Source organism: Varroa destructor, unplaced genomic scaffold, assembly GCF_002443255.2.
Source record: "Varroa destructor unplaced genomic scaffold, Vdes_3.0 BEIS01000001.1, whole genome shotgun sequence".
In the NCBI taxonomy this organism is placed as follows: domain Eukaryota; kingdom Metazoa; phylum Arthropoda; class Arachnida; order Mesostigmata; family Varroidae; genus Varroa; species Varroa destructor.
In genome coordinates this window covers 54,572,457-54,598,937 of record NW_019211454.1, presented here as the reverse complement: position 1 = coordinate 54,598,937, position 26,481 = coordinate 54,572,457, and the positions used below count along the sequence as shown (strand labels likewise).

The following is a 26,481-nucleotide window of genomic DNA, read 5'->3' as shown; positions in this document are numbered from 1 at the left end:
GCACTGCATAGTAGTAAGGGCTAGTGAATACAACAAAGGCAGGGAGACGTACACAGGTTAGGTCAGCAGTTTAGGTGGTGTTCATGGAATCGTCGAAAATGTTCAAGCGGTCTTGGTAGGGCCAGAAGTGAGACTGGCTACTAAGTTCATTTGGATGCTAGGACTGTGCTGCTGACAGACCAATATTTAACAAACTAAATACCATGTAGAGTTTTGGATTGTGATGACACAAGAAGTCAGTAACGGCGGTCCGAAGGAGAATGTACATTCTCCTTTTTCTCGCGTTCCCTTTTTCGCGGGTCGATATTGAAATAGGAGACATCTTTGTTTAAGCAGAAAGGGTGACACGAAGGCGGTGGCGAAATACTTAAATATGTGATTGAAGGTTCGACTTCGTTGGGCTGTGAGAATACACTCAACTGGCAGACCGCATCCGAAACGTGGGTAGCTATAAATGGCAGAAACGTGTCACGTCGAAGTTATTTAGTGTCAAAAGCAATGAATGATTATCAGTTACTTGTTTGTTTTGTTCAAGACTGGTGGAAATAGTTTACCTGCCTTGAGATTGTCCATTGTAAAATCTTTATGCTAGAGAAACACAGAATAAGATCCCATCATAGGCTATACACAAATGTAGAGTATTTGAAGTCCGCTGCAATGGCCTCTCTTCAGGTTTCAATTAAGAAGACAACATTTAAAGGGAAGCACATAGTTCAATATCTAGCGATTACGGATGAATGAACGTTTCAGTTAGCCTGAATAGACCCTCCGAGAAAAATCTAACAAAATATTTGGATTACAATCTCAGCTTAATTTTATTGGGACATAGACTCGGGTTCTTTGTAATACTAAACTACGATTTTAGTACAAGACATTAGCTGATAATAAAAAATATTTTTTTTTTAGGTTTAGTAAGACACTGATCGATTAAAAAAGACCTAAACCACGAACTGCTTTTTAAACAGCAAATAAGATCAAACGTCTAATGAAGTCGCCTATATTACTGATAATGTATATAAATGAGCAATACACAACGATGTCTGATATGGTCACACAATGATTGTTGGATTACTTCAGAGAACCGCTCCAATATAGATGGACTGACGTAGGGTAGCATTAAAAAAGAGTTGTGTTTGTTGGAGTAATTGTACATTAACATATATACTATAGCAATCACTTCCGCTGCCTGACGTCGTTCGGTAAATTTGCAGTAGCGGCGATATTTGTATAACTCTTTAGCTACATAGAGAAAAAAACAGCTAACTTAAACTTTCGCTGTGATTACATTAAACTAAATGCCATGATAATGTGAAAAGTTATGAAAGAGAAAATCATTAACAACTTAAGTACAAGTCATCAACGAGTTGGCAATGAGTAGGCACCTTCTTTGACAAAATAGCAGCTAATGCCCTAATAAATGTTTCTGCAGACTATTAATTATAGATCTTTCTGGTCTTTTTTGGATGCGGCATGACGGTAGGACACGACCTCGAAATGGATTTCGGATAATGAAAGAAATGTTATAGTCTCGCACGCGTTTGCGCTGTACCGACCATTAGAACTTCTCTCTTCATTTTCTCTCTGAGTTAGCCAGTGCACCTTTTGCTATGCATTAGATTAACTTGTTGGTCCTTGTATCCCTCACTACGTAACTACGTAATTTCTTGCGATGCAAAAGCGTCTGCTTTTAGCAAGAGATCCAAATAATCTTATAGATGGGGTCCATAGTTGTTAGGAAACAGGCATTATTTTTAAAGAAAAATCATGCATACAGTTCACACACCGTTTAAAATTGTATGTCCAAAGGACCTTAATTGCCTCATAGCATTCATCGTGCATTCAGCCTTTTTCGCTTTCATCAAAACTTTAGTTGACATAAAAATCTCAATGAATCTAAACATTTTCATGGTTAAGCTCAATAGGCAATTTGAGGCTGCCTATATTCGAGCCCAAACTAGGTCCTGTTTTACAATTGATCGAAAGCTCAAGCACAGCGAGCTTATATGCATGTATTTAAGCAGCTCGACCCTTCAAGTGGAACTCATGCCCAAGTCATGCATATATGTGCTTGTACGGTATTTTAAATTATCATTTGCTGCAGTAAGTCAGCTTCATCACCATTGCCAATCTATGATACGCTAAGTCGAATACAGTTGGAACTGACTCTCCCGAAGTACGCGGAGCTCAATGATAGTTATGATCTTATCCGTCGGTGCTCTTCCTCTTCTGAACGTGCCGATCAAACGACGAAGCAAAGCGACTGTCGAGCGTTGCACGGAATCTTTGCTAGTCTAATTGTAACCACTGCGTATGAGGTATATGGGGCTTGTTGTCGAGCAGCTAGGTGCAATAGCGTGATCCTTACGAATGTCCTCAAGCTTCGAGACTACAGGAGGCGTGCGATGGGGCGCCAAAACGAACTGCTAATTCAGCATCGCCTCAACGCTTCCCTGCCTCTCTCGGCCGGCTGCTTGTCCATACCTCACCGACTAGCTTAAAATCAAGGACAGTAGCTGCGAATACACGCTTAGTATGTTAGAGCGTTCAGAGACGGCGGTCTGTCGGTTGAGGGCGAAGGTTAAAGGAAACCGATTCTTACGTCGGCTAGACACGCCAGGGGGAGTTTGTCGAAGGTTCCCCGTGCAGCATTCACTCGGCAGAAACCCTGATTGGCTTGCAGTATCAAAAGCAATCGTACACATCTAAAGGCGTAAACCGCTACTTCCTATTTATCGCGCCTTGCGTCAACTTACCGCGATGTACCGATCATCAACAATGATAACACAAATGAGCGCTTCTAAGTAACCGCGACCGAGGAATAGTCGTACTTCGTTGTTTTACTGCCATCGGTTCGTTTTCATTCCTAAGGATTTAACGTCATGTATTTTGCCGTGTTCATAATTCGGGACCGAGGCAGTTCAATGGTAACTCATTCGTCGGACGCTTTCCAACTGTCGGGTGAACAGACAAGCCAATATGTAAAGTATTCTCGTGATTTCTTTAGTCCACTGCTCTCTTTGTTACTTTTCAGCTGCGTGGGGACGTGGCTCATTCCATAAATCCTTTAAGATAAGCACGATCTTCTACGAGACCCTGATTTGAGCTCTATCTAGAGACAGTGATAATACACTTTGTTCCAGAGAAAATGATATGCATATCCAGCCAATGAATACTAGAAAAGAAAAGAAGACAATGCAAAATTCCGTTAAAAATCATCGCAAAACCTTTTTTTTTTTCAATTACAAATATATGTTGAGTGGCTTCGGGTTGAAGAAGACCAGAATTCACTCGTTCGTGTTCTACCAGCAACGCACCAAGACTACATAATTTGTGTGAATGGAAAATACTGGCATGTTAATTCGTGATGGTCTATTTCGTTCGTAACATTGAAAGTATTGCTGTTTGTTTTTTTAATCGTCTCAAAAGTATATTTGTCCTGTGTCTGATGCCACGCATTTTCTGGGTCTATTGTATCTCTGGTCTACTCTATTGATATAACGGTATCGTCGTTTCAGTTGCCACGCCCGACAAAAAAATTGCAGCCTGATCTCTGGTTAGGAATGATTACAGTTATCATATAGATTTCGAGGCGTTACGGCTTTCCCGTGGTTTGTTCGTGGAACAGAATGACTTAGGCCATAAGAACGTTCGCAAGCTACACGAGTGCAATTTGGTGCACGGCGATCTAGTAAAGCGACTTATTCAACGTAGTAGCATTTGAAAATCAAAAATTATTTGCTCGTCGTTCCCTTAACTTGAAACCTTACTATTAAATAGAATAGATTAAAACACTTTATCAATAAAGTAAGCGTAAGGTTATTGAGGTGAAAGTACACAATATTATTCCACTAATTATTGGATAAGGCCAGTTTAGTACGTAGATACCCATTGGTGTCGACTGTCTGTCGAACCGTCAAACAGTGAGCACCACTTTTGATGTTGGCTAGAAGAAAAATCGCTTCAATCTACCCACGTCCACTGTACCTCTGTAGATGGCCTGACAACGCCCACTGCGCCCGCCTTGCAGAGGGCCTTTTTATTATCTGCGACCAGCAAAACGAAAATGAGCTCGAAATGTGTGACCTTTTTTGTGCAAATCAGAAGACTTCGAATAAATATTCAGTGTCCTGAAGTCCGAACAGCTCCTTTCCATGAAACATTTTTTACGGCTTAAGTTTTATAGAAGTCGGCTAAAATTGAGCTCGTTTCATGTCAAAATCTTAAATTATTTTAAAATAGTCCTCAGCCTTCGTAGGCCCGCAGTGTTTACAGGTCTTTCATATGAAACATCATTTACGGCTAAAATGTGCTTCAGCTTGTTTATTACAACATTAAGATATGATAAAAGACTTGTAATGTTTAGCGCTTGTTCGAACATTTCGCAGTATCCATTTATGATCATTTGTAGTAGGCGATCTCCGGTTTCCTTTTGATGGGTCCAAAGGATAGATGCAGATACCTCAAATCAGCTTAATGTTGAAAGGTCGATGCGTGTTTAAATCTAACAACAAATATGCACAGTGGTGAAAATTCAATTTTTAACAAAGATTTCAGTAGATCTATAGTATACTCACTTATAAGTGATGATGATTCACTTACAAATTTGCCTTACTAAGAATGGTTTTGGTCAATTCTACTGGAAAAAAATCAATACCCAGAGGATAAAACGTTATCACCTAATTTCGTCCGAAATCTATTGCTGAGATTCGGACCACTGCTTAGTAATTTTTTAATCCCGCATGATTGATTGGCTGTTTCTGTACGCTACAAATCTTCGCTACAAAAACGCCGTTAATACTGTAAAATTATAGTAGAAAATTACGTAAGCGCAGCTAGGGTTTATGTTGCTTAGATTTAACGACATGGTAAAGAAGCCGACCCTTTAAGTTTAAGTAACCCGGTTCGATCGCCCTGCGATGTTTTACGATCTTTCTTATTTAAACTCCAATCAGTAGCTCGGCACGCAGGTACGTATATGCGACATATCCGTTCACAGCGTTGTTTAGAACCTGCCCGTTATCATCATGGCCCAGTTTAACGGGTAGTAGTTATGGCAAGCTAGGCGAAAACGTTAGCATGCGTTCGACAAATTACCGTCCGCTAACTTCCGCTATGCATTAAAAAATACTTCGTACACCTAATTATTAGATACTTTTTACAGAGAGACTTCGGGCTTCGCTTTAAAAGCGGCGCTTCGAGGTTGGAAGGCTCAAAATAAGAAGATCAAAATAGAAGAAAAATTCGCTATCTTCATAGCCATACTGGAAGGTGACGAATTCTTTCATTCTTATTGACATGCGCATACGCTACTGCTACACCACTATAAGATCTGTTACTCTAACAGTAATTGTACGATTTCTGCTCACAATAGCAATTTACGAAGACCACCTGCGCCGGTTCCCATTGGTCTCCAAACACCTTTGATATGCGTATACTCGCTTTATTATGAACACAGGGAAGGCCATCGATAGGTCGAAACGGATTCTCGAATTGAGATTTTCGCTACGAATTCATTGACAAACAGCACAGTAATAATTGTAGCAGTGTCCTATCTGCAGTGTTCCGCATATACTATCGCGTATTGTTCTTTACTTTATGCAAGGTTAGATCGGATATAATTCAATGTCATTGTATTGGCCGATGTTCTTTTCTGTTCCCGTGATAGTAGTTGTCACTTGCACAAAAATGGCATAATGTTAGTACTATTCCACGCAAGCTCTAAATGTCCCCTTGAATCTTAAGCTCTGCCTAATTTTACCTCGGTATACATATGCACCTATGAAAACGAGCCAAATATATATGATTCCAGCTGTAGCAGGGCTGTTCACATACTACCGAAACATTCGAAAGCCCCTCCATCAACGTAGTGCAACGTATGGTCCGTTGAAGTGCTTAGAAATTTTTCTAAATTAGGACCACGTCCCTAGCGTTCCTGTCGTATAGTCGAAAAAGCCTTTTCGAACATGGCTGAACTAAGCTTTACTTTTATTGCACTCTCAGATTTCTTACAACATCCGTGTCAAATTTGGAGATTAAGATTGTTCTAATAATTTGTCTCAGTTAAATTGGACAATAGCTAAATAGATAGTTGGCAAGGGAGTTCGACCGCAAAGTTCGCAGAACAGCTGCATTCAGATCGCGGTCTGGGAAGCTATACCATTGCCGATTCTATTCGACCCCTTTATTCCATGCTAATAAATAATACCCCCTTACTAGGAAAAATCGAAGCATATAGCAGAATGAAGAAATTGTCTCGTCATTAATCATACAGTATATTGAATTGGATAAGTCCTCCGAGTCTTCAAACATAAAAACGAACCACCTGATTAAACCGCCAAGTGATTCCTTCTTGTGGTCCTCGTTCAACCACCACAGATACTATTGTTGACGGGTCCCCTATCAGCTGCGCCTGAAAGCTTTCAAAACAATCTTTAAGGATACTGTTTTCGTCGTTTGTCATTTTTATAGCACTTTCAATCGAAAGTTTCAAGACAAGTGCCAGCTGCTTTAACTCTGTGCGTTTTAGCACGTACAGACGTCTTCGACAGTCGACAAAAGACTGAAACGGACCTTAATTTAAAAAGCATATTGCGTGGCTTCCACGAATATACGACGATTTAGGAACGCTAAAATGTTACGCCCAAATACGAAAACTTAACCCAGTGCACGTTTATTGTGGATGTTCAATACTGATACCAGAGGCCGAAAGACGGGACAACCCAGTCTGCATGTTTTGGTTCTGTTCATACGTTCAGGTTGCCTTAGCGTAACTGAAAAACACGTTACTTTAGCTAACTTTTTTGTTGAAAGTGTTTTCTATTTTAGTTCAGATGGTTGCGGGCACATAATAAACGTCTGTCCAGAAATTCCAAAGGAGTCTGCCATAACGAAAGTCCATTCTGTGCATTTAAAACAGCTGTTTTTTGAACGGACGCTGCTGTCAACAAATTTTGTTGGTTTGAGTGAGCGATAGAGAATTATGGACAACAACCATAAATGTTTTTTCCTATCTCCCGAATTATTCTTGATCATAAACGGCTCATCGAAGGTTCTAAAATATGTTAATGGAAGTTGATAGGGCCCTTGCGTCCTACATTATATATATATAACGGATGTCGGTGTAAAAATCGTGGTGATGCAAGTTAAAAAATAAAAGAGCTATTGATAAAGTCAAATCATTCAATTTTTCCTTATTTATCTGTTAGTTCACTTTGAAATCAGCAATCCTCAATCACAACGAAGCGTTTGTTTAGTAGTTCAGAGAACAGATGAATTTTCACCATTTCGTCATAACTATACACTCGACACGGTACGAACTCTTCTCGTGTGTTTTTTCTGGACTGTGAAATTCGTGGAGCAGTAATCTCATCCGGTTTATATAAACAGTAGCCCGTCGTTTAATTCCTGCTTCAAGCAACGTAATAATCATAAGCATCGATATTATGGTTTGTTTCTTCTTTAACCAACGGCCAGCCAACTACTGTTCGATTGAACGTCCGCTGACTGGTCTTTCACTCACCCGTACTCGGCCAGCCGCCCGCCGAAAATGATGCCACAGGGAGCAAATTGGGCGCAGAGAAAGCACCGACTTCATTCCCTTGAGGGCAATGGCCGATTTATGACGTGGAAAAGCCTAAATGAAGGAATAAATTCTCGTGTGGGACGCGGAACAACACCAGCATCGGCATTCGTCCGAACTACACGAGTCCACGTTTGTCGCGTACAAGTGATGATGCCTTGTACGATACGTAAGTAACGATGCAGCAGTAACAGCCCGTAACGTACAGCAGCAACCTCGTATTTGCTGACAGGCTTTCAACCGCGTCTGTCCCTGGCATCCTACGTTACTGCTGCTGCTTACCCAGAATATATCAGTCTGTAATTTATCAAGGCCATTGTGAGTCTTACTAGTTCATATACCATAAACATGGGTGAATACTTTCTATATATTTATACTTCTCGTTGTAAGGGATGAGTGTTAAAAGGCCAAGTATATTTTGTTTGTATAGATTATTTTGTAATGTTCCGCAGACATATAAAAAATAAATCCTAGACACACTTGTACGGGACAACAATGGCTGACTGTTGAAGATTAAACATACGGGCCCGAACACTATATATTTAAAACGAGAACGAGACTATTGTCTACGCGAAAAATTGCGTTATAGTAAAAAAGAGCTTAAAATGATCGCAAAATTGTCTAAATGTTTTTTTTTTACCTACAGTTTTACCTACAAATCCACTAAGCATGTTGCGTCTACGTGACGCTAATAGCAGCGTGCATCGACACCCATAATGATCATACTTCACGCATAGTAACCTCACATCCAAATAGAATCATCTTTAGAAGCTGAACTTCAAATAAATTACGCTCCTTCTGCGCATTGTTGGTAACTACGTATCTATATCTACGAAAATGTCAATACCTTCTTTTTTTTGTAAACGCTGAAGCATCTCAACATCGATATTCTAACGATGAGCCATAATGCGCAACGGTAATATACATTCGTATTATATGAATAACCAGTATAATAATATTAATACCAGTCAGAACTATTGGCGCGGTAGGCTGAACTGAAAAGGACTTGAGCTACGAAGTCACAACTGGGGATCAAACCCGAAACGTGATAGTTGTCAATCCGGTAGTACGACATTGAAGCAAACACTGTTTACTTACGGATCCATGACAGATAGACATGTATTTCAGTCTGGAGAAAGTAAATTATATCAAATAATGATTAAGTAAAGGCTAAATTCGGCCGAACTTAAATTCGAAGTCAACATGGGACGAATATAAATAACTTAGTTTCTGCTAAATCTTTGCGCGCGTCTGCCTTCCGTCTCTGTTTGTATTGTCGTCTGCTATTCACAGTGGTGTTCCGGCGTTTATTAGCCTAGTAGATAGAACCCTTTGGCATTTCATTACCAAGAAAATACATTGCAAGGGACGTATTTATTAACAGTTTACAGATACAGGTACATACATTTGTTCTCAAGAGTCCACGTGGGTTGCGGAAAGAATATCAATGCACTTGAAAGAGTAGTTGCTGTTTTACATACTAACTCGACTATATCTGTTGTTGAATTGTATTTGTCCATTTATCCCGAGTCAGCGTAACTAATAACAGCTGGCACTGTTTTCGAATAGGTCTATATTTATAATGACATTTTGAAGATATTACCCAGTTTAACTTAGAACGAATCTCTATAGTGCTATTGTGCACGTGGCGTTCCAGTGCTTTGAAAAGTTATCGAAAGAAGTAGGTCACTGTATCAAGTTCTCCGAATAGCAGAAAGGACATTTGCCGAACTTACAACGTACGTCGTTTTCTGTGGACGAGAAGGAGCGTTGAAACAAGCGATCACATTGCAACGTTATAATCTAATTTTCAGGCCTCTTCCGTTATCAGTTCGTCACCTACTGGCTCAATTCTTTCTAGAATTAAGAACTAAATCGATGCTCATTATTTGTCGTTTTCACGCATTTCATCTATGTCAATGTCCAAACCAGCGTACAAAATCGATAAAAATTGTCCCCACTCCTCACCTATCACCGGCGCGTCGTTCGCATCTTCGTAAGCAAAAAGATTATTTGGCCACATACGAGCTAGCTGGAAAAACCACAGTATATGTTGCATTCATTCGTTGGTTATATTCTGGGTTTTTTCTCGTGTCTTCGTTTCCCTCTACATTGACTATTTCGTTTTTATTTTGCCTGCTCATTTTCCCGTAGGGATATGCCACTAACTTAGCGATAGTCGTAGCAGTACTCATGACAGGAGTGCAAGAGCCGTGGTGCATATTCAGGCCAAACAAATGCGCGCCTTTCTCTATCGCCTATGGCAGCCAGCACTCTTGTAGCTGTTACACTCTGGCTGCCGCCGTTGACGATGACGGCGATTATAGTGACAACGCAATGAAAAAGAACAGCCCATTTTTTCGTGGGAAGCGACATCTGCCACCCACGCGAAAACCATCGTTGCTCGTTCATTGACAAACTGATAGATAACGACCTGAGATGTTCATTTTCATGAAAGGCCAGCCGGTCAAGCTGGAACGAGCAGTCGGGTCGCCAAAATGTTAGAACTCAGGATACGCAGTCGCCTCATCAAAAAAATACCATTATAGAGAAACCGAAGGGCAGATGAGAGAAGGATCGAGTGTGAGTGAATAGAGAAAGAGATCAGACAAGGAGAAAGTACGTCATTTCAGCACTGTATGGTTCTGCGTATTCTTCATAGAGACAGATCTCATGGTAGCGTCGTATCGTCTCTGCTGGCGGGTAAACGCCGAAACGCTGAATTTCTGTCGGTAGTCTAAGTGGGCTGCACCGCACTGGTACACACTGCCCATTCTGCCGATGAACGGCCTTCATCTGTAGCATGTGCCTGCCTCTATATGTGTGGCCGTACGAGAAAGAAATAGAGCAAGAGGAAAAGTAAGAGGGAAGTGGGAAAGGGGAGGGGTTTTGGGTCAATACCACTGTCATAATTCTACTTTAAAAGGAGAGGCCAAGAAATTGGATTTCTTGGTGTCATCTCGTCGTTCATCTGTATGGCCATTAGCCGGACGCTGGAACTGGCATATTCGGTTTCCTGCAGCGGCGGGGACTATATGGCGGCACAGACGACATAGCGTAACAAATAAACCAGGTGGGGCCGGGGATTGAGCGGACGATGACGCCGTAACAAAGCGTACAAGTCAAGCATAGCAGCATTGCGAGCGAATTGCTAATGGTAAATGATCGGTGCGACGCGCAAAAAAGCTGAGTATTGTAGTAAGAAATTTCGCTGATGTTAGCAGTACTTCTGAGTGTAGTTAGCCTGCAGAAAAACGGCTAGAGGTAATTAGAATGAACGTGCTTATTCAGGGTAAGAGAGCGGATATTGCGAAATGATGTGATATCTTGACCGTAGCTTGCATAAAGACCTCCAATTTTAGAAGAAACGTTCTTTCGTTTAGGAGGTCATTGCCTATACGGCTTCAAGATTAATTAAATAACGGTTATCCTATGATTTTCATCTGCGCATCTTCAGTATTCAATCAAAATTGAATCATCCTATCCTTATCAACCAGGGTTTGTATTTTTGCCGAAAAGCTAATGCTAATATTTCTCTTAATCGGTAGAAAAATTACGGCTTTAAGTATTCGTAGATGACAGAAACCGGTTTCAGGAAACGGACCGACAAAAAGGACGATTGACGCGTTACGCAGGGTATTTACGGTACTTTAGATAGATGCCGAATATAGTAATATTGTAGCTTACGGAGCACATGTTAGTAGAGGTTCTTTATCTTCATGTAAAATTATTAACGTAAGTACTTGCCTGCACATGATAGCAGGTTGATAGCTCACGAGCGTATGTGAATAGCCTTGGTCCAACCCAGGCCCTATCAATCGCCAGACAGTATTCATGCGCCCGGTTTACGGAATTCATCGGAATCGACGTTACAGGGTGTATGTTGAATGAACGGAAAGTACTTATTTAAGATTTTGTAATTCTTCCGAAATAATTCTGATTTTTACCAATGTATTGAAAACGTTACAAGTTAAATTTACTATTATCGATGCTAAAAAATTACCTACGCTACAATCGCAGTGTCATAATGAGGAAAACTTAAATGAAGCAACTTATGGTAGTATATCCCTTGCTCCGAGCAGCAAGTTCTTTACACAAACCAACTTGGATGCCCTGTACAAAGAATGACAGACGGAAAAGGCACAGAGGTTTTGGTAATAATCCGGAAGGCAAACAGACGACAAAGTTGATTACGACACTTGCGATAAGGACCCCGTGAGCAATAAAGAGATTTTCTTTGACTCAGTCAGTGTTATTATGATTCCATGTATAAGTTTCTTCATTTCACTGTTTCTAAGGACGCGACATTAAGTTGGAATTTTCGCTAGATTTCGCCATCTCTCACAGAGAGCTTCGAAGCTCTCTGTGAGAGACGTGTGGGTGGTTAGGACTTCGCACCATTTCAGAGCTAGACAAACATTGTTAGTGTTAGCTTAATGTGAAAAATCCGCTGAAGGTTCTAGCCAACTTTAGAACTCTAAAGAAATAGTACGTTATTGTGTAACTGATGAAAACTTTATTACTTTTTTTTCATAATCAAGTTACCTGTCTTCGATTAGAATTTGACTGAGCCACACGAATTAAACATATGGCAAAAGTGTGTCTTTAAATAGTTTCACTGCCATTAAAAAGTGTACCTCCGCTGTATAAAATGATTGAAGCTATAATCCGTATTAATAAAATACTTCAGTTTCTATCGATTCACTCCCACTACTCATAGTCAACTAGAGAAAATATTATTTTGCGCAATGACTGATTCGTGCTCCATAAGTAGCAATAAAAATAGACATGCTTAGCTGAAGTTGGCAACAAAATTGACATTTTTTACTTACCAAAAGAATAGTTAACATTTTCACCGTCTACAGAAGCTACCGCAGATCCAAAGGAGCGTCTGAGATTACTACAGTCTATAGTTGTTTTCTTGCCGCTTAACTCACTGGATAAGAATATCTTGCCTGAAAATTGTATTATTCGGCAGCTATCTACTTACGGTTCAGATAACACTTGCTTTCCAGACCTTGGCCCACTAGTGAAACAAAGGAACTTTGAGGAAAGATGCATCAACCTTCAGGACGCAGCAGGATAAGCTATCTCATGGAGGTGGACGTGAGTCGACTTGAAATTGGTGACGTTCGTATACAGGAGAACGGAAGGCGCTTAACATGTATCTTGTCTGCTACCGTAGCCACTATCGCCGGTAGTTCGGTCGTAATGGAGGAGGAACGCATCTGTTGTAGGGCGTCCCTTTTGCGACAGCAGCGACAGCTAATCTAGACCTATACAGATAGAAATTTACGCACGTACCTCGAATACGCGCTTTTTTGGAACCGCCGCAGATTATTATTAATCCGTGTGATCTTTTGTTGACTAGGGCAACATAGTTATGCTGATCCTCCTTAACTGCAAGCCCTATGTAGATCAAATGTTATACTAGTATATACGTTTGTTGATTACCAGCCCAAGGCCTAGCTTGAGGACATTTCTGGTTTCTTTGAATCTATTGAGAAGTGCCTGTCTTTGTTCTACTAGACATTTTTATTATTTACCAAATGATTCTCTACGTGGAACTATTTCCTTGAAAGTCAGTATAACTTCGTCGGTAAAACCTGCATGTCAAGACCAAATCAATGGATCTATGCCTTTCTATTTTTTCTATTCTTTTTTTCGTTTCATTCTGAAAATCTCATGCATGCAGGTCACTCGCTGTGTAGTATTTTATATAACGTTTAGAACTCAAATGGCAAGCCTCCAGACGCAGTTGCCCTCCCAATTTACCGAATCTAACCGTTTGTCTTCTCTTTGGGCCCACAACAAACAACACGTTATTTTTGATGCGCATTAAATAAGCATACAATAAAGCATACAATCCTATCCTGTTAGTTAAAAAGAGATATGAGTAACAATTGATGCGATTACCTATTCCTATGTTGTTTCCACGTTCTGCCAGCACATGCTCTTCAGTGAAGTTGTATAACTTCTAATATCTGTCCCGATTCATGTACTGAATGGCTACACTATAAGTGACAGCGGCTGGAAACACTACCCTCGAACTTCCGTCGTCGAGAAGAGAACGAACTAGGCTTCACAATGTTACATCGATTCCATCGTGCCTTTCAAGATTTTCCTTTGGTGATCAGTTAACTCTTAGCAATTCCCTTCTACCGTAACCCCCTATTGCATTTTCCCGCCTAACCTGCCAGCGTTTCGCTTAAACAGATAGGAGTCCCTTTTACTGAACGTTTTTTGTTTGTTTTTCGCCCGACCAGCCTCCATCACTTTTGGGCCTCGTCGCTCGTTCTTGCCGTCACTACTGATACCGTTGGATTCCTCGAGCAAAAGACCCGCTGGCAACTTGCGCCTGTCGGCCCCATTTCAAATGGAGACACATTGCGGCAATTACCAAAAATGGGCAGATCGGTATAGCGGCCGGCTTCGACGCCCCCACCTTTTCTCGAAATTTCGTTGCTATCTTTGATAGCCTGGATACTGTGAGAACATTAGGATGGCAAAATGCTTCTGTATCTTCGTTGCCAGTTCACCGCCACCTGGCTTCATCACATAGTCGTACGTAACACCGTTCAACATCGGTCCGCTCAGGCTACTGCGACCCAATACTGCGTGAGCCGCCCATCGAATTCGCTGTTTCAGGAAGATAACGTTTACGTCTGCCTAACTATCATTTTGGGTTAAAATCTATATGGTATTAGGTTTTTTAGGGAATAGTCGTGGCGCTTGTTTGCTGTTTTTTCGTAGGTCATTTGCTGTTAACGAAGTGGTAGATACAAAACAGTATGAAAAGTGTTTATTTGATCTTTAAACCAGTTTTTGTGACCTTATCTAAACAATAAGGTTTTGCCTTCGGTTCGGACTCCGGGATGGACATGTTGTATGGCACAAAGAAACACTATTTTCGACACTCATTATTCGTCTCTTGCCAAAAATGAATTTGCCAAAGAATGCGGAAAAAACGTAACTTAAACGGTTTAGCTCTAACTGCTGCCAAAAGGTAGCTCGCTAAGTTTTAAAATAATTTCAGCTAAGTAATTAACTTCTCAAACTTGTCAGAAATTACTTCAAACCAGTTTTTGTAGAGGTTAGCCTTCTGCTAAATAATAAGTTAATATATTTTAGCTGTCGAGTCCGTGGTATAAACACACCGGGTGGCAATGCTAGCATTTAACATTGAAGAAAATATGGAACAAGGCAAGATTTGGAAATGCTCTTTTTTGCCGCCCTACATCGGCATTATTCGAGTCTAAAGCGAGACTAAACTTTTATGATGTGTTTCCGTTTGATGGGATGGGTTTTAGACTGTTTTCCGTCGAGACATATTAGGTTGGGTCAAGGCATTAGACATGATAACACTCGTAGAAAAATCAAAAACTTAGATAGCACAAGACTGTGCAGACGACGCGATTTAACTGACCCTGTCCTCGAGACAAATTTAAATTTCTGAATCACACGTCAAATTTCCAGTAGTTATTTCTCTACGCTTTCATTTGTATTTAAATCATTTCTTTGATATTTTTCTATTCATTTTCCTTCCGTTTTGTTCATATTGATCCCTGTTCCGGTATACCCCAGTAAATCTCCACAACCCATTTCTCCGTTGTTCTTTCCACTTCTCTGTTATCATTTAAACTACACTGATCAAGTACGGTCGTGCTTGCACTATATACTGCTCTCAACAGAACAATGGGAGGGCTTGTCAGTTGGCGACTTAGGGCATCGTTTATTAGCAGAAGCACCTATATTTGTACTAACCATTGATAAACGCTTGTATTGAAACCGCACTATGTTGGATGTGCAAAGCATTTGTGTTTTTGAGAAATTACTAACAAAGTTATTTATTAACAATTCGTTACTAGTACTCGCTCTCCCGTCTGAATCGGGTATCACTAACGTTAAGTTTCGTGTTTAAGTTTTGGCCCTATAATAGCAATCGAACTGTTTGATAACAGAAAATATGTCAGCGCGTGGTTTGCAAAAGGCGCTTTCGTATGCTGTGTACTACTGCCACCGAACAGTATCAGCTTTATCTTGGCATATCTGTCGCAGGCAAAACAACTTAACTAGAGCCTCAGATGCCTACCTACAGCTTATAAAGGTTAATGTAAATTCTGATTTCTGTTGTAAAGGAAACGATCCTATATCGTCATCGGGGTATTCTATAATTTCACGACGAAAAATGGGTCTGTCTTTTCTTTAACGCTTTCGTTGTTGGCTTGTATACATTGCTCGAACAACTGTTTGTCTCTAAGGAACGTTTTAGCAAAACAGAAAGTGTGTTTGAAGCCGTTCGCCTTGGTTCGTCTTGGTTCAGTGTTTGCAAGTGACAAACCTCGGCTATCATTTGCACGCGTAGATGATGTCCACCCTTCTACAAGAACCGAGATCTTCTGTAGAGATGTCATAACACTGTTCCAGTTGCGCTGCATCAGTCGCCGAATCCACTGCTTAGAAAGAGAGAAACAAATACACATACACATTTGGCATGACTGTTTACAAAACTATTTACGGTTGTGTAAAATAGGGTGCCATTGCTTAAATAATTTGAATCAAAACGCTAAAAACAGCCTGTGGCAACGGGCGTTTGTCGGGGTTGTTGGAGTTAAAATATTTCGAATAGGGTAAGATAACAGAACTTCAAAGGAGAAAAAGCATTCGTCTAGTTGAAAATAGCTGTTTGTTTCTGTCAATTTAGTTGGTCTAGCTTTCGCCAGACTTATCTTCCTTGATCATTCGCACTTCGTATTGGCATATATAAAGACAAATAAGTGAAACATTACAAAATACTGGCCTTCCGCGACAAGTCTGGTGTCTACTGGGCCGCGGTAACCACGCATTAACCAACGGTCCCATTTTAAACTTACAGGGCTAGCCCATTATGTATATACAAATGTCACAAATGCGGGAACCTCAGTGTAATATACAAACAGGTTTATGTCATGAAATTAGCCATAGTGTGTATGATACAGTTTGATGCCTGCCTCCATTTTCACAATTTATTCCGTATATGAAACTATGTCATCTTTATAACCAAATTATTCAATTTATGATCCAAGGCTAGCCTACCTGTGTCCTACCTAGATGCGTCAGTCAAACACTGAGATACCGTCAGTAGGTATTTTGTTGTGATTCCTAAACTGATTTCAGTCCTTAGCTATTTATAGGTGACTCATCAATCTGCCACTAAAGACAGCAAATAATGCCTTTTACATCTAGCCATCCTAATTTGATAGACAGGTCACCCAAAAAGATACATTTGCTGACTCATGCTGATCATATGGAAGTATGAGATACGAAACGTGAGCAATTTTACAAGTTCAAGCTGGGCCGGACAGGTAAGCGACTCTAAAGGATTACTGCTTCACGCAAATTGTAATTTGCATCGCAGTAATAACACGCAGTGCTGACTATGGAGAGGAGAATAAACTTCAGGGGGAGAAAAACAGCCCTCCGAGGATATGCAATATTTGACGCATATGGATATAAATGACGAGAGTAGCATACAACAAGGAACCGTCATTAATTTTTCGACGACCTAAAACAGGTGTGCATCGATCGTACGAGTCTCTTTCAGAAAATACCTCACGTTCCAAGGGCACGGTTGTGAATTGGTCCTTTTTTATTTTTCATTGAAAATGTTTTGCCAGAAATAGATTTTCAAGCAGGCATTGCGTCGAAGAAATTGCGTTGTTGGACGTCATTATGAAACGTTAAGAGTTATTTTGACACTGAACGACAACAAACGGAATTGTCTATTCAGATGATTGACAAAACAAATCGAATGTTTACACGGGAGTTTTTCTACAGCGATATAGTTATCAAACGTCGTACACACACAAGTATTATGCATTGCGTACTGTCGGCGTAATAAATTTGGAAATTACGACGACGAATGAGTAAGCCGTTAATCAGCATTTTAAGGAACCTCGCATCACAGTGTCGTTCAGCGGTCGGAGCGTCTCATTTAGAAAAATATAAAAACAAGTAATAAACAGAACAGATTTTTTGCTATTTTTATGAAGTTATCACTAGCTCTGTCATTCGGATGGCTATAATATAATTTTGCGTAAAGAACAGATATGGATTTGCCACTGGGTTGACAAAGAATTTCTCGATCAAGTGCGCACAATACTGGATAGCTGAGTAAATTGGACGAAGTATTTAGCTTCGATAGGGTGGTTGTAGTTACAGTTTACTAAGTTAAATATGACCAGCCTAAGTGAAATAGGTCAAGTCCTTCTTAGACCGCACTTTCGATCGTTGACAACAAGACACGGACTCACTTTGGATGCCGGTAACCTTGGCAATAGCTGACCACATCAAGCATTATCTTATTATTATAATTTTGACATTGTTTCTATGTTTTGAGAGTGTATGTGTGTGTGGGTGTGTGTGTGTGTGTGTGCCTGCGCCCAAACGCCTGGGTCGTTCTTGATTGCCGAAGATAGTTCAGAGATAAGCATTCGTTTTTGTGTCAGATAATGGAAAATTAGACGAAATCATCAGGCAGGGATTTTAAAAAAAAGAGGGAATAAAAAAATTGGCATTTATAGTTGACACTACTCTTAATAATAGCAATCATTAATAATAAAATAATAATTAAAGTAAAATGTGCATAGTATAGACCTTTAGAGGAACCATCAAGAGTGATCTGGTGCTCTTGTTCTTCACTGAGTTTCTATCAACTTGAACGATTGTGGTGTCAATTTTATAGATAGGGAAACGACTTTTGCATGTAAAAATGGCTTGAATGTCATTGTATTTAGCATTTTAACGTTAAAAATAACTAACTTGCCTTTACGCAATGGTAAATTTACCTCTTGCCTTGACTCTAATACCTCGCACTACCGCAATGTTTTTCTTTAGACTTTAAAGCAAATTCAGACGAAAACGAGCTACCGGCTTTAAGGAGCCCTCAGCTACTTTTTCACTCTAGATTGGGACTTCTACGTCGGTTCCTAGTGGTGCCTCTGTCATGTCAACATGATATGTATCTAACAATAGAACAGCATAGCTACAGTATGCTTAGAGCTCAATACGGCCCTCGTATAGGGTACATCAGAACTAACGACGTCCGGTCATGACCAACTTGCGAAAATCTTCTGAGTGGCAACTAAAGGGAACATAAGTGCCATATAATCACAATCTTTGAATGGTTTTCGAGATTCATACAAGCAGTATATGAATATGATTAGCTATTTAGACTTCCTATGGTTCGGGTGTTATGTCCCGTATCGCCGTTAAGCATTGCATCGGACGGTTGGCTTTTAGCACAAAATGAACCGTGTGTCTGTCTATGCCCGGGTTTGAACCTAGATCACAGATCATATGTATCCATACTACGTCGTTCGTTTCGCCAAACAAAGAGTTTTCGAAATGAATAGCGACGTCATTATTTCAACAATTGGTACATCTTTGAGCCACTCTGAAATCATGATAGCTTCACTTGTGAAGATTTTATTTGAAGTCAATAGGGCGGCCGTCTGATGAATAAATAGAGAAGCTCGGGAACACCATATTTTATACTCTATATATCACAATACTTCTACATTCCTTAGTAGCAAATGTGTGTATTGCACACACAATTTATTACCTTTCTGAGTAAGGCATATAGGTAGTCTGACAAAAGTGAACCATTAAATGCCTGAATACGGCTTAGCGTACTGTGCACGGTGAAGCTCGTACAAGAAGTAGAACGGTAACTAACTGACCCATTACACAATGAGCTAGCCATTTTGAAGAACGTCGCCGTATTAATACTAGAAGAGGAGCGGGTCCCGCCGAAAAGGATAAATAAATAATGTTGCGACTGAATAACGTCGTTGTCCTTAGGTAGGCCATAAGCCATTGACTCTGCGTCACCGTATGCATTAATTTAATGAACAGTGCATGATAGAGTATTCTCTAGTTTGTCCTTGACGTGAGGAGTGTTCCATCTTGGCCGTATGCATGATTGGAATACCGCAACATATGGTAGTTTCTTTCCGCGTTATCATAGAGGAACCGTTGTTAACGTTAGTCGACCATGGCTAACTTAATGGTTCCGACGAGCACGTAAAATCTGTCGGCCAATTTCCGTAACAGATCACGTGGTAATCGAACTACACGACCCATGGTTAAACAAAACGATAATTTAACGCCATTAAACGGATATAATTTGAAACATTCGTATTAAATTTGCCACCGCTGAAACAGTTTGAGCCGATGCAGAAATACTTCTGTTATACTCGCTATAATAAAGAATCCACGTCCGTTCTCGTATTCCAGTACAAAAATTAACGAGCATTCAGGCCGTCGTTTGCACAGTAAAACGATATTCTGTTCGATCGCCTTATCGATTCATTACGGCCCTAATGTACCACAAGGTCACATGTATTGACTGCTCGCCTTGGTCACTAGGACGCGGTGACTATGGACGCGATCCAGATGACCTTTCTAAAGGAGTGGCTTCGAATAGCAGTACTCGCCCACTAAACTCTCGCCTGTTTCAACTTAATGCCGACAGAATCGTTACTGCGGGTTGATTCGTTGTTAAAGACCTACGTAAGTGCAGACCTAAGCACTTGCTGTTGTTTTGTACAATAATGGCTGGCTATATCTGACGATGATAGCACGGTATTCTTTAAGTGTGTTCGTGAATTGTTTCACCCATTTTTATTGCGTTGTATCAACCTACGTCACATGAAAAACACCAATACAACGTGAGAAATTTCCGAAATAAATATTGCCCACCATACACAATTTCGTCAGCGAAAAGGTTTCCATTGACTGTGAGGTAAACACGGTGGACTGTTGACAAGGCGTCGTTGCCTAATGCCTATTACTGCACCTTTGGCCATTTAATGCATACACGGTTAAATACAATTTTGTGCAGCATAAGGCGAAATGGATGGTTGATCAGATAAAATCTCGTTCCCATTGTGAACATGTTGCAAGAGTAGATAATTCCACGAACAACTTCTGCCACCAGCGGATGACAATCGCTGGACACGACGCAATTAACAATGAGTAAACGCTTTTACTCCCATAACAGCTAGCGAATAGTTGGTAAGTTAAATTGCCTCGACACCTAGTTTTGTCCTTGTATTTTGTAGGTCACGTCCTCCCTTTTGCCCCTGTCTGCACACGCGAATTGCCTATTCTGCTTTTAAAACACTCCTACTACAGTTTAACTATTGTATCAATGTCAATAAGGTATAACTTAAATCGATTTGAACTGGTAATGGACAATCTACTCTCTATCTTCTGCAATCAGGCTTTTTTTACCTCGTCCGTCTAAAGCTCCATTACGTGTATGGAATTAGTGTGATCGTAGAGATCGGTCGAACGGATTATCAACTGAATCATCCAGATGTACTCGGTATTGTTCATCCCGGTTTCGATCAAACCTTTCCATCAAATGTTGTGAAGCATTCAATAGGTTCCTAGGTTCAAGCAGAAATCATACCCCGTCAAATATCTTATGAAATTCTCAAAAGTGCACTTCCGTTGCTGTACAGCCGGATATGCCGACGCCTGATCTAATGACTGCTATATGTAAAATTGATCAATGTAAATGTTAGGCTACAAGCATTTTCTTTCTATACATTAAACTCTAAATACTCTATACTTTTCCTTTGAGCTCCGATAGCGCCCTTAGCGCTGATGGTTTTAGCAGATGGCTCGGGTTCTACAAACGTTACAGAGGAAGTTAGGCAACGAGGAATGACTGGAACCAATTCTGAAATCGCACTTCAACTTAGCTGTTGTTTCATTCATACATTGTTTCAATGAACGGTCATGAACCTCTTCGCAGATATTTATAGCGCAGTTAAAAAGAAATAATAGAAAACATACAATACGTACTAACTACTTAAAAACATCCATATACTGGCAAAGAAGTCAACTCCTTACCGTTTTCCACCTTTTCAAGAGACAACTAATTAAATCAATTCTCAGGCCCTTAATTAATGAAATAGGCATCACTGGAACGGGGACAAGATCTAAAAACTATAGTCACAATATTAATGATTAACTGTAAATTTTAATATGCAAGAACGGTATAATGGCAATACAGTAGCTATCATCAATAATAGGATAGCACATATCAAAGGCATATCATCTGTCTGCAGGCACATCAGTGTGGCCTGCGTCAGATTACTTGATTACCTATGATCTTATTACTTTTGAGCCGTCGCTATCTGCAACACAAGCATATAGTGATCGGTTTGCCAGCCCTCCAAGATATAGAATTTGTATTCATATTGATCTTATTTCTGGTCTTCCTTCCAGCAGATGTAAGCCTACTCACTCTAATAAACAAATATGAAAAAAAAAACACTCTAGCACCCGTCGTCATGCTGCCTGATCAGTTCTCTGATCTTCATAAAGCTGAACTGGTGATCCCTCGAAGAGACGAACAATAATAACTTTGCTTGTTTTTCTAAAAAAAAATATATTTCTTTATGCACCCAGATAATCACTGCCATTTCGCTTGGACGGCCATCTACCATGAAAGGTATCAGTCACGAGAATCGACAACATTCTTAGCACTGCGCTTATAAACAAATAGTCGATCGAGCCAAACTGCGAATCCCTCCATTAAGGTAAGGGAAATAAACACATCTAAGACTGCCCTCAGAACCGTTTTTCTGATAATGAGGTACACTTGCAAACTTCTCTTGCTTTAATCCTTTCAGTCAACGATATTCACTATTCTCTAAAACTTCCCACATTATTATCTTTTCCCAGATTGTACACCGAATGCTGTAGTCAGCTGTATGGACACTACTGAAGTTTTTCTTCGCCTCACATCGATTGCAAGGGATATACAGGTTCTCATTGATACTCACTGCCACATGACGACCAGCCTGTCGCTCTATAAGAAGAAGCGGAGTAATCTTCGCACGGCATCAATGTTCAAATCAGCCGCCTACTACTACATACAAGGCGGTGCATTGGGCGGGACATGTTCACATTTATTACTTCCACTAGACTGTTCACAGCTTACGTCTGTGATATTAGCTATGATCGGGTCCGACGACCGATTCTTACGATGGCATCGGAGCATTTTTTCGTTATTACAGCCAGCGTTATTGTGACTTTGGTAGAGCTAAACTGAGAATACGCTGGTCCTGGTCGCATCGCATCGCGTCGCTGCTTCCTTCCTGCGGAGAATTTTCATTGCATCGATATCATCACTATTACGATCATACGGGATAAGTGGCCACACGTTGGCTGCTGCCGTCTATCCGTCGCTCAAGCGACAGGTGAAAGCCGACAAGAAGCGAAAAAAAGTTTGTTTTTTTAAGCCTTACGTTTTCGGCGACGCAGACGGTACCGCTGTCGATGAACTAGTTGGCCACAGCAGCATTTGAAGATAAGAACTCACTTGTGCGTTCACACGAACAGCTTTTTGAACAGATTATAGTCAATTCAGATGATTCAGAAGTACTTTCTGAAGATTGAGACGTAGGACTTATGCAGCATCTATAAATACCTTGAGGACAAGTGCTCCTCATGATCCTGGCAACTATACCGACATTGGGAAAGAAGATAGTGACTACTAGGTAGTGATCGTGGAATACCTTTTTACATAACCCGGCTTGACTTTAACGTTTCGTAACGGCAGGACAAGAATCATTTGTATTTCTACGTGTGAATGCGCTCTGAAACAGGTCCAGTGAATGATACGTTGTATCATTTTTCGTGGCATTTAATGCCGCTCGTATGCAGTACATCGTAATGTAAACGATCGGCTATACAGGTACTTTATTCATTGACTAGACTGATACTTTGATTTGCATCTGTTATTGGAAATTATTCATGTGTAGTAAACATAACTCGGTTTTCTTTATAGACTTAATAAATATATTTCGGCCAAGAATGTGCCTAAAAATTATAAAAATTATTAAATTACTACAAATTATAAAAAACAACTCAGATGCACTGCAGTATTGGTATTGCCTATAATGCACAAAATGATTTATGTGACTAGGCATAAACGATTTCGTAGCAGAAGATTGTAACGTTGAAAATAAGTACCTAAAGCGAACATTTGCTATCTATTTACCATTAGGCAACAACTTACCACGTTCCCATTAACGAGATTCTGAATGGATGATCGTTTTCGTAATATTTATGGACGGTTTTTTTTTTAATTCCAACTACCGCTATATATATATACCGATTTAGTGGTCGTACTAAATTGACCTACTCAAAATTCTTGAAGTTCGAGTGCCCGGAAGTCACTGCATATGAAGCGCCCGGGTGCTCATCCTGAAGATTGTGCCGAATAATTTATTTGCGCTCCATTGAGACTTGAAGAATATAAGAGAGGTCCAAGACTTGCGACAATACTGAAGTGTTCAATCGAATATCGGGAAATGCGGTTATTATAAGGGCTGGTAAGACCCATTTGTGAACGCTATAGTAATTGCAGCGTGCCTTCCTTCGTCATATATACGATAACTTGTAACTGGTAATTAAATATCGGATTGATCCACTGCAGTTATTTAGCCTATTGGTCAGTCTCGACAGTCCATATATTAGTTATTATGCTCTAATGATTAGGCAAGCTTATTAATTTTTTCTATTTTCTAGTTATTTCTCGATATTTTTAGTTAAAGTACTAGTCTCCGGCCCAGCTCCTAAAGCTTCTCACTTGTTAGAAACTATTTTTCGGCTTACAAAATGTCAGTGAACAGACCATTTTTTCACCGTCGAAGAGTTACAACGTCATCTATCTATTTTTCGGTATGTGTTGGCGACACATAACGAAGGCTTCTACAACCATTAAGGAAAGACACTTAAAGCATTAACAAGATTAACTACCATTAAGCTATCTCTAACTCAGTACTTGTTAACTATATTTTAGCGAAAAATGTTACGAAGAAGGAAATCACCGAAATTCAGGCGGGTACTATTTCTGACGAAGAGCTATGCGCTCGTAATCTCACCGCTACGCCTAGGCCAGGAACACGTCGACTTCTTACAGCTGCAACCAGCCCTTTAAGGTGCCCAATTACGTTACTACCACAGCCACGATAAAGAAGCCAGACCGCTCAGCGTATGAGAAATATTACGTCTGTGAGAACTAGCGGCAACGGAACGGTTAGATCCCCGTTCTATTACCAATTGTACTGACTTCGTAGTGTAAGCCTACTATTGGAATTGCCTAATATGACCAATGTATAATTCATAAACGTGGCCTAGATGCTTTTCGGAAAAGGACTGAATCAATTAAAGTATCAGACTCTGTGAAGCTTTATTCCTAGCTATAAGTTTACCAAGTGTAATTATTAATAGAGCTGAAATTAATAAAACAAAATATTAGCTTTATTGTAAACTTATGTTAATATTATATGATTAAATGGTACCCTCGTATTTTTTCTTGGAAGTTTTTTGAGTAGGATATCACCGGCTCCTTGCAAAGCATATTCACTTACGCTATATTGCTATTCCAAAGGTATAAAACACGGCTATTGCTGTTATCGATTTAGTGTGACATTCTTATTCGACTATACCATCGACGCCATGTTTGCGAACACTTCCATCAACTGGGATCCTCTAACTTCTTTTAAAGTTTGTCTATATATCGGTCTCGTGTGTGTAAAAGTTTTTTGCTATATGCGTTTGTCTAGACGATCTCTTCGGGTTCATATGCGTGCCGATGGCCGTCTTGTTTCGCTTAAAGAAACATCGTGTTGCCTCAGATAATTTTATAGCATCACTTTGTTATTAAAATATTTCAACTTAGTTCTAATAGAAACGCTGCTGTAAGCAAAAAATTGGCGTTGCCATCAGTAACTTTCAAACTTAAACGCACATGTTACAGATTTCCCAGTCGAACAGGTTCATCCTCATTTTATAGCAGTGACACAAGAATGCAGTGGGGCATGATGAGTTAAGTTGTACTTGGTTGCTCTCCGTCTTTGGAAAGTTCAGGAACTTGAATACCTTCGATACGTTCAAAATGTTCGAATACTGCATTTCCTTTTCCTAAATTAGGTAGCGTTCGTTATTACCATTCGAATCTGGCTCCTTTATTTCGTTTGAAAGATATATAACGTTTTTTTTGTTTTGCTTTTTCCATGTAACGCTATCTACCGAAGTAAAGTAACATAATCGTGATTAAATAATAGTAATTAATATTTATTTAGATTTGTTTTTGTGAGAGTTTTGCAAATCTCATGATGAGCCGATATTCGACGTTGTTTTAGGGCTCACAAGGTGAATAAGTCAAAAAAAACTTAAAACAAAACCTCGAGGTAGATTCTTCCGAAATTTGCTCCAACCTATGAAATGAACCAAAACAGGCTCATCGAAGCGTTGTAAAACTCAAATTAGGCGGAGCTCGTTGAGGAGTGTCACGTATTAATAGTAAGTATTTGAAGTTACCATCTAGTCATATAATTACTAACTAGTTAAATGAGCAATTTTAGCAAAAATCGTAAACGTGTGGTGAGCGATGAGTATTAAGAGCTCTAATTACGAAACCAAACTAACATGAAATGTTAGATTTATCTAACAACAATGATTGTCATTATTATTATCCAGATGCAAGCAGTTAGCTTCAAAGAGTATGTGGCGCCTATCATTGGTGCTATTGAATCTAAAAAATCACCTATCAGTATCATTTTGAGCAAGTTTGAATGTGATCTTCCTGAGACCCCTATTTTTAGCTTAGTCGTGAGATCACTATTTAGTTGAATCTTTATTCAACTAAATAGTGATCATGGCTAGACTACAAAAGACCTTATCATTGTCTATAGATTTTGAGACCGAATTCATATTCCTTTTCGAATAAATCGATATGATATTGCCTGTTTACGAGTCGCCTAAAGGCAAAAAATGTCGAACCTTTGCTACCCTTTCCCAAAAAAAGTTAGACTTTAGAAGATGCAATATGGCGG

The 26,481-nt window shown here is 39.9% G+C and overlaps 2 long non-coding RNA genes across 5 annotated transcripts; one reads left to right on the top strand and one right to left on the bottom strand.

Annotated features, from left to right (window-relative positions):
• Positions 1–796: 796 nt before the first annotated feature.
• Positions 797–22,560, bottom strand: LOC147758826 (uncharacterized). Of its 3 annotated transcripts, none has more exons than XR_015326980.1 (4): positions 22,420–22,560; positions 12,412–16,032; positions 7,520–11,390; positions 797–3,172 (listed from the first exon to the last, which is right to left on the bottom strand). It is a non-coding gene; the product is annotated as an uncharacterized LOC147758826 (long non-coding RNA). The 3 variants fall into 3 exon arrangements; XR_015326970.1 differs by having other exon boundaries at positions 11,327–11,390; XR_015326978.1 differs by having other exon boundaries at positions 11,327–11,390; positions 12,412–16,035; positions 22,420–22,558.
• Positions 20,081–24,939, top strand: LOC111242962 (uncharacterized). 2 transcript variants are annotated; one of them, XR_015326968.1, is made up of 4 exons: positions 20,081–20,635; positions 22,043–22,173; positions 22,319–23,333; positions 23,799–24,939. It is a non-coding gene; the product is annotated as an uncharacterized LOC111242962 (long non-coding RNA). The 2 variants fall into 2 exon arrangements; XR_002670236.2 differs by having other exon boundaries at positions 20,085–20,635; positions 24,444–24,939.
• Positions 24,940–26,481: the final 1,542 nt, after the last annotated feature.